Below are 10,188 nucleotides of genomic sequence, written 5' to 3'. Positions count from 1 at the left end.
CACCTGGAGAGGCATGTGAGGTTCCAGATCATTTACGTGAGCTGTATGACGGCTCTTCCAAGTCCTTAAATATGTCAGAAAAAGAAGCATTTCGGAAATTCTTGCTCGATCATCAGGATGCATTCTCAAAAGATGAATGGGACCTAGGACAAACCAATTTAGTTGAACATGAGATTAATACTGATGAGAGTAAACCTGTAAAACAGCCACCTCGTAGAGTTCCAATAGCACTAGCCAATGAGGAGAGAGATGCCATTCTGAACCTTCGAGAGAGGGGCATAATTCAACCTTCTACATCACCTTGGTCCTCTCCACTGATCTTAGCTAGGAAGAAGAATGGAAAAATAAGAGTCTGTGTAGATTATCGAGCAGTAAATAATTTAACAGTTAAGGATGCATTCCCACTACCACGAATTCAAGACTGTCTAGATTCCGTTGCAGGAGCTTCAATGTTTTCCACTCTGGATTTGACAGCTGGATATCACCAAGTCAGAGTTAAGGCTGAAGACATACCAAAAACAGCATTTGTAACAAAATATGGTCATTTTGAGTATAAAACCATGCCTTTTGGATTGACCAATGCACCAGGTACATTCCAGAGACTTATGGAGATGGCATTAAATGGCCTCCAGTGGGACATTTGTCTTATTTATTTGGACGATATAGTGATATTTAGCAGAAATTTTGATGAACATATGTCCAGACTTAGCCAAGTGGTTCAGAGAATAACAGATGCAGGTTTAAAATTGAAACCTGAGAAATGTAGCCTTTTTCAAGATGAAGTTATTTTCCTTGGACATAAAGTCACTAAAGATGGAGTCTTACCAGATAAGCAGAATGTAGAGAAAATTTTGAATTGGACCAGACCAAATAATGTTACTGAAGTACGACAATTCCTTGGAACTGCCTCTTACTACAGGAGATTTATAAAAGGGTTTTCGGTGATAGCTAAACCTCTTACTGAACTTACACAAAAGAACCATTCTTTCCGCTGGACAGACATATGCGAGAAAGCATTTCTGCAACTAAAGAAGATCCTTACTGGGCCAGATATAATGGGATATCCTGACCCAAACCAAGGCCATTTTATTCTCGACACAGACGCCTGTGATGTAGGCATTGGTGCTGTATTGAGCCAAGTACAGGATGGATGTGAGAAAGTGTTAGCCTATGGGAGTCGAACCCTAAACCGTGCTGAAAGGAACTATTGTGTAACTGATAAAGAGCTCCTAGCTGTTCGTTATTTCGTGGAATACTTCAAACAATATCTTTTGGGACAAAGATTTATCCTTAGGACTGATCACCAAGCATTAGTCTGGCTATATAAACTGAAAGAACCTAAAGGAAGAGTGGCTCGCTGGATTGAAATATTGTCAGCCTACAATTTTGAAATTGAGTATAGGCCTGGTACACAGCATGGTAATGCCGACGGTCTATCAAGATGTCCGAACCCAGCCGACTGTAGCTGCTCAGAAGGTGACAGTTTAGAAAGCCTGAAATGTGGACCTTGTATTAAGTGCAGAAAGAGAGCTGAGACTATGGAAACTCAGGAAAACCTTAATCAGGGGGGTGCTATTCGTGTAACGACAAGAAAGCGTGACAGTTCTAAAAATTTACCTGAAGCTACACAATGGATGTCAAAGTACATGAACAACTAATCATGTCTACAATGTCTCCAGAGGGAGATAGAGCAGCAGAGGAGAGTGATTAGGCAGAATCAGACCACCATAACGGATCTCGAGAAAAGGGTAGATTCCAGGGCTGGTCCTGCGTCGGAGGTAAAGTTCATCCATGATGGCCCCGGCGAGGGTGAACGATACAACCCGATCCCCCACAGACGTTCACCCAGGAAACAACCCAAGAGGTTGCAGTCTGTAGTTACCGTTCCAAGGAGGATCCTACCAAAGCCCACACGTAGATCGACCGAGCACCAGTCTCCATTAGATGACCTTTTTCGTCCAGATCGCTTCGGAGCCAGTAGACCTTATTACAATAAGAGACGTTAGATTTATTTCATTGTATATGTGAGCAGTAAGTATAAGTACGTGTATAAGTAATGTAAGTTAGGAAAATATTTATTTAATGTATGTTGTAAATTGGATTAGGAATTGATGATTTGTGGACTTTATGTGTAATTTTTTTTTTTTATTTGATATTTCAAGCATTAAGTCTGATAATAATGAGATTCATTTCTGTAATATTACTTACCTTTGATATTTTTGCTTGCTGAGACCTTAGTTTCCTTCTTTTTTTCTGTAATCCTCATCCTGTGAATGAAAATTAAGAAAGGTTATACATTACTTGTTATACTTATGTCTAAATTATTAGCATTATCAGAACACTGTATTTTTATGTGCAAGTATCTATAATGAATTTGTCAGAGGCTGCTAATATTTTGTACATCGATCCATTTAAAACTCATTCTTTATATGGCAGTTATTAAATTTTAATTGAATTATTATCATTCATGTACATTTTAACTTACTTACCTTATCGCACTGTATACTATGCTCTGCTCATTTGTCTTCATGAAAATCCATGTTTTGATTTAGCATTTTGTGTTTATGTATAAAGTTTCTATCATATTGATTTGTGATATGCATGAAAGTTGGCCTTGTAGTTTCACATTTTGTAACATTTTTATTTTTTTTTATTACTTGAGATGTAATTTTTGAGGAGTTAACACACATTTTATGCGGTAATTTTTGTGAAGTACAGCATTTATTTGGAGTAGTCTCCCTTGTGTGTATTGATTAGCTGTACTGTTCATGGAAGTTAAGTATATGTGTATGGAGTGTATAATAGTAGTAACATGTCATTAATCATCTTAATTAATTGTTGTATTTGAATTTTATTGTTTGTATTTTGAGTCCAAAGGGACTTGGACTCTTAGAGAGGGGCAAAATGTAACGATCCCTCCCCCATTTTTCTTGAATCTCATTTTTTTTTATCTTGGTATTTTTCTAAAGCACTTTCATGCATACTTTCAATTCATTCATCAATTCTTGTATGGAATGTTGAAATGTCCAGCGAGAGTTATGTCTTAAATGTTGGTTGACAACTGCTTAAATGCAGCGATGATCTATGTCATTTTTCTTGTGTTTCGATGTGTTGAATGTCAGACATCGTCTTGCTATTTAATTACATGCTTTTTGTTGGCTTAATTGTACATACGTAATTATAAAGCTGCGCTATAATTTAGGATTATCTTAAAGTTACCTTATTTCTTGTGTGATCGATGTTTTATGGTCTTCGAGTACACACGTTTCACCGAAACTTCTAGCTGCAATACTGTAAACGTGGTTATATTGACGAGTTGAAAAATTGACGATTTTTTGTTTACAAAAATTGACGAGTGTTAATTTTGACGAAATGTTTAATCAAGAGTTGTGTATCTTTGATTTCAGGGGGAAACAAAGGCAGCATCGGAGTCACTAAAATTTAATTTTATACAGACCACCTACAGTGTGTAAGATTGAACAAACTAAGTATATATAAAATTGTATTAAATAAATTGCCCTTTTGTAATTTGTTTTCATTATAAGCGGTCAATTAATTGCCTGGGGTCTCAAAATAGGTCAAGCTCAGCGTGATAATTACGCGAAGGTACACATGCAGTATTTGATAAACTAGTTATCAATGGTTTTAAAAATGTGATTTTATGTCACTGTGTTTTCATAACTAATTACAAAAGATATTAATAGTTACTTTGATCTGGTTTTAATAGTGGAAACCCGAGGAAGTAAAGCGGTAATGTTGTCCGATGGTCAATGTCTGTTGTGACGCTACATATATATATATGATGTGAAATTTGACGAGTGTAAATTTTGACGAAAAAAGAAAAATCGTCAATATAGTCAAAATTAGCACATCGTCAAAATTTCCACGTTTACAGTAATGTAGCCCTCTCCGATTTTTTTTAATCTGATGTTTTCTGGAGAGGGCTACAATTCCATAGCATCTCCGTAATGGTGCAAATATTTTTTTTAATAGGAGCGACTGCAGGCAAAATAGATTATTTTTACATTCAACTTACTTCTAATAAGACGAAATTTTTATTCACTGTCAACAACAGACCCCGTTAAATGCGAAAAACTTGTAAAATAACTCTGCATGTTTCCTGGTAGTTTACTTCAGCAGCCATGACAGTTCACGCGTGACGTAATGAAACTTTCGCTTGAAATTTAGAACAACTGAATAAAGCAATTATCGGTGTTTATAAATGATTGTGCTGAATTTCATCACAAAAACATAGGTATATGAAACCATTTTAGGTGTTATTTTTATGCAAGCAGCGATATTTATGCTTAAAATAAGGGAATTCCAAAAAGATCCGCTCCTATAGAACCTAAATTCTCATTGGCTGTCCCAAAATACAATCTATCAAGGTCAGTAAACATGGCGGATAAATTCGAGTTGTGATGTTGACATACACGAAAAATAAGCGATATAGGGATCGTTCTGTATATTTTTGCATTGATTTACGTCTTGGATGACTACTTATTTGGAGTCAAGGTAAGAGATGTTAATAAAATAGCCATTTACTGATAATTTAAGCCGAAATCCGTGCGGGAGTGAATCACACCCGCAGCTGCACCATTATGGAGATCCTAAGGAGTTGTAGCCCTCTCCCAAAAAAAAAAAAAAAAAAAAAAAAAGGGAGAGGGCTACATTATTGCAGCTACGAAACTTCTGCCGCCGCCATACTTTGTTTACTTGTGTATTTTCCCGTGATGCTTCACGGTGATCTATTTTTATTGGAGTTATTTCGGCGGAAGATTTGATTGTAAATTCTTTTAAATTAAATGTTAAACAGTGTTAAATGAGCTTTTAAAAGTGTAACTTTATGTTTTATGAATTTATTTAATTTATTTACGTATTGTAATAATTTCGCATACGATGTACGAGAGTGAGATTTCGTTACGGGACGATGATTATATTTGATTGGCTGATTATTATTTACGGGATGGAATTATTAGTTATGATTGGTTATGAATTATTGCGGGTTTTGTTAATTCTATAAATACTCGGATGCTGAATATCGTTTGCTCTCTCGTTTTCTTTGTGACCTAGAGAAAGGTTGCCAGTTTTGTCCAGAGTAATTTAAGGTGTGTACTATTTCAGTATCTAAGTGACTGAAGTACATAATATGTAAAGTTAGGATAGGCTAAATTCATATTACTAGTAATTGTACTAGTTTTATTTATAATTACTAGTTGTGAACTAGTTATTTTTATCTTCTTTAGCCCAGTTTAGGAGTTAGGAAATATTTCTGCTGCGTGCTAGTAATTGAACTAGTAGCGGGAATATTTATTTGTAAATTAATTATAAGTCATTTTATAGAGAGCCTTTTTGTTTTATTTTGGTCGGGGGAATTCATACTTAAATTATAAATTACTGGAAATAGTGCCAGTTGCCCAGTTATATCAGTAGTTGTACTGATTTTGTCTTTTGTCCCGAGGGTTGAGACTTGTGTGAATTCCAAACATTGTTATTTGTTTTCGCTGTTCATGTATTGCTGAATAAAATTATAAAACTTTACATCGAAGTTTTTGTTCTCAGCACAAGACAGGCGTTCCGAAGCGTTACACATTGTATAATATGAGTGATGTTTTGGCAGGGGCATTAATTGCGTAGTTTAAGTACACTTTCGAAGTAATATAATTTCCTTTCTAACCCTCATCACTTTTCATGTATTCAAAAGAAATTGGATCCTAAGGGACCTTTCCCTTTATTTGACCACAGTAGATCTAAGCACTACCACTGATTAAGGGGGATGTACGGCCACTTTTAGTGCAGTGTGAGCAAAATGTAAACATTTCTTTAAATGGCTAAAATACATTATATTTTGATCAAATTTTAAGTCTTTTTGATAAAGATACAATAAATATGCATAACCGAATGCATGTTGTGCATATATAATCTATACTTTTGCAGAAAAATGCTTTTGATATGCTCCTTAGAACTGCGCAGCTACAGAATTCAGCAGAGCCTTAAAAAATCCAAAAAAATATGCAAACTGTGTATTAATGTTCTCTCTACAACCATTTGTTGAGAAAATGTCTAAATTTTGCACATTTAAATGATAATTTCAAGTTCAAAACAAGGTACCGTTGTCTTCAAAAAGAGTGTAAAGAACCATGAAAGTAGTTCATGGATAGCAGCACGTGGTCTATTTTTAGCACAGAATCTTGTTTTCCAGACCTCTTCTTAATATGGAGGGGCATAACAATCTTTAAATGTAGAAGAGAATTACAGTTGCAAAATATTTCAAATAATATGAACACTTTTAAAAGAGGAAAGGTGTTATAGTGTGGCTTGAAGTAATTTATTTAGTATTATTATCGAACAGTTGTTAAATAGTTTACGTATTAATATAAAAAAAAATTAAACTCTTTGATTCCAGGTAAGGAAAAATAAGCACCATCAAAGTTAAAAATTAAGAGTTTGTAAGTTTGCCACAGATAAATTATATTATCTATTAAAATTTTAATTATCACCAATAAAACACAAAGAAATTAGACACATAAAATTGATACGAATGACCTTGTTTTAGTACCTACTAGTACAAAGCGTTATCAAAAAGTTCGCGAAATATCTCTATATCTACAAAACCACAATTCAGATTAGATAGCCAAACACAAGTTCTATAAATAGCATATGCTGAAGTTTTGCTCCTTGTTTGCGATGTCACAATCTGAAAATGACGTCATTATTCAGGTACTTTTGACGAAAAATGGTTGTCTCAGTGGAACTCGTTCAACAAACGACTATAATATTTATGGCACATGTATATCTTACAAATGCCTTAGAAGTAACGTATAAGAATTTGTTCACAGTTTATTAAATGGCTTCATATAATTTCAATCAATGATTGGATATCGTTTTAGTGAAGGAAGGCAGATGGTTAAATATGATACTTGTTATGTTGCCCGGTGAAAGCAAGTTTGAAAAGGGATGTGTTTTTTTAAAGCAATATGCTATCAAAGACCTTCAATTAAAATTTTACACTTTGAAAAATACTTGAATATTTCAACAATAATATAAATATCAAATACCTAAGATATTGTTTACTTTTTTATCACCCCTCGTATACTGTGTCAAATAAACATGCATTTACAATTTTCATTACAGAGGAGCAACAGTTGAAAAGGCATGAAATCATTCACAGTGGGTTAGGAGATTTAATGAATAATTTTTTTTTCTATTTGCCCATATTTCCAAAATTACAAATGTACAAAGTAAAGAGAAAAAATCAACTTATAAACATCTCTAAAATGATGTTTGGTGGTCCTCCCAACTCAGGGAAAAATTATTGGGTCCGTATTTATGGGTGAGAAAAAAAATTCCTTAAAATTTAAACAGAATTGTTGACGGAAGAAAAAGAAAAAAATATCGTGTAATGGGATGTTAAAAAAATGAGTCGGGCCATTTCTAGGCAGTAGATCGGGAGAGAGGGCAACCAAATATTTTTATAACAAGTGGTCTTATAAGGCTAGTACATGTTCCATCTAATACTTAGTAATGCAATTTTTTTAATCTTTGTCACTGTTTTGAAAAACAAACATAGGATTTTCGGGGCGGGGGGGGGGGGGGTTAGCACACACTTTTTTTGCAATTATAGACTAGCATATGCAATGGACCTTTCTTTGCAAACATTGTGCTCGTTTCTAAATTTCATAGAAACAACTCATTATATTTCATCAAGCTTCGTATGTTCAATGAGCGAGAGCTTACAACGTTGTCAACATAATGAGACATGATGCGTTTTTGTGTCCAAACATGACCCCATACAATGTGTGGGTCATTGCAAACATTCTAGATGTTTATGTGAGGTGCCTGAAGGAAATCCTATAACTGCCTATTTTTTCTATCTAACTTCTAAACAAAATAGACATATGTACCAACTTTTCGAATGTAAGACATGTAATTACAATTTATTTTTCATGCACTGCATATTGTTTAACATTTTCAAATTAAATGCTAAGCATCCTCCTTGCAGTGCCCCATTTGAAAATAACTTCTATCGCCACAGAAAAAAGACCCACCGTAAACACATATGTTTAGGACATTTTTATCTTTTTTTTCTTGAGTTTTAAAGAAACCAACAAATTATCAAGACTTGTACATGTTCCATAAAAATTAAATATAATCATGGTAATAAACGGATCTATCCACAGCAGATATATGAACATGCCAACCATGTGCTTAGTGGAATAATATTTACGAGGAATTTCGAGTTGTAAACAGGACATTTTTTCCCGATTTGCTGGAGTAGGGTTAAAATCGCGTTTTTTCATTAATCAGACGATGCGATGCAACAAATAAAAGTAGTAAGTAATATAACCTAATGATTATTACTTAGTAATTTCTTGTCTTGATGTTATTATGGTCGCATTTATTCTAAAATCATTGTTATTCGAACTCTGTGTGACAGAGGAATGGCGGACGAAATAAACACATGGCCTCAGGAAGACACCCATATGAAAAATCAAATTTTCAAGAATTATGGATAATGACAAGAAAAAAACGAAACAAATGGTTGTAGCCATATTATCAATGAATCAAACTAACTCCATTTTCAATGCATTTTTCATCTCATGAATGCTGTAGCTGCGCAGTTCTAACAAGATTAATTTTCTCCTAATTAAGACAAAATAAACTTGATTATTTACTAATTTTGGTCTCTAACAGTAGGTAATTAGTGCATTAGCACTTTGAGTAACTTTGAGCTAGTTTAGTAGAGTATTAAGCGCATTCTTGGTATTTCTTAGTTTACAGCAGACTAGATCCAATATGGCTTGTACATCCCCCTTAAGGCACTAAGTCTTTTCCTGTTCCTTTCGAGATCCGGCTAGGTGAAATCTGGCAGCTGATATAATTTTCGATATTTTCTACAATAAACAATTGACAATTTAATTTTTTTTCGATTGAAAGAATTGAATTTGATATTTTTCCCTACAATTTTGTCTTTTTCTTGACAAAAAAGTAAGACTGCTTTGAAGATATAAAAAAAATTATGTTAGAAAATATTTTGAAAGTGTGCCATATTTTGTGTCTGTTCAGTCATTTACATGTTATATTATAAGTGATCAAAAATTGTTATTGAACTGCAATAATTGAAAACAATCTATGAGGACCTATATATTACTTACATTTTAGCGATCTCGGCCACGAGGACAATGCACAATGCAATTGCAATCGATCCTAGAATGGCCGCTGTCATTTTCCAATTTTTGGATAACCAATCCTTGAATTAAAATTCAGGTACAAAAATAATAAGATTGTGTTATTTTTATGTCTATTAAAGGCAAAACAAAAGCAATGGGAAGAAAGCGCAAAATAAAACAAAATATGTTGGACACAGTTAAGAATGGGGTTGGTTAGAATTAAGACTAATTTGCTTTATTACACAGCAGCTATATGTTACCTGCTCTCGGGTTCTTTTGGCATTCTGGCGTCCCTCTGGTATATGAAGTATGATTGGCGGATAAACATGTGTGTTCAATTTTAGTAGGTGATCCAGAATGAATGGATGTAATTTCTGTTGAATCATCAGCGAACAATTGCATACTAATTCAAATGAAAGTGTCGTTATGGTATTTTTGTCCGTTAACCTGAAACAAAATACAAGAGAAATATGCTACTTTCATTAAATAAGTGTCAAAGTTGATCTTTTTAAACAAAGTCCCTCAAGGCTATACGGTCGAAATCGTGCATTTGTACCTAAGTAAAGAATGGGTAGGTCACATTGAAAACCAAGTCAAATATAAGAATCTATAATATATGGTAAGCTTTTTTTATAAAATTTTGCAAACGAAGATCAAATGAAAGGTCAAGAAAGAGAGGTCAAATATATCGATACCCAAATAAAGCTTACGTCAAAAGATATACCCTTGTGAAATATGCAAGTCCTAGCACTACTTGTAACAATTTTATCAAGAGGCCCATGGGCCACATCGCTCACCTGAGAAGCTTTGACCATGCTTTTCTTAACCAAATTTTCCCCTTGTCATACCTATTGTGACCCCATCATACCCCACAGGTCATAATTTGGTCAATTTGAAATCTAAACTACCCCAGGATGCTTCCACATAAGTTTCAGTTTTTCTGGCCCAGTAGTTCTTGAGAAGATTTTTTAAAAAATGATCCCATATATTTCTCTGTAAAACTATGATTCCCTATTCC

Source organism: Saccostrea cucullata, unplaced genomic scaffold (assembly GCF_032062105.1).
Source record: "Saccostrea cucullata isolate Sc308-1 unplaced genomic scaffold, CSIRO_AGI_Scuc_v1 ctg4448, whole genome shotgun sequence".
Lineage (NCBI taxonomy): Eukaryota > Metazoa > Mollusca > Bivalvia > Ostreida > Ostreidae > Saccostrea > Saccostrea cuccullata.
Note: the sequence above shows the minus strand (reverse complement) of the source record.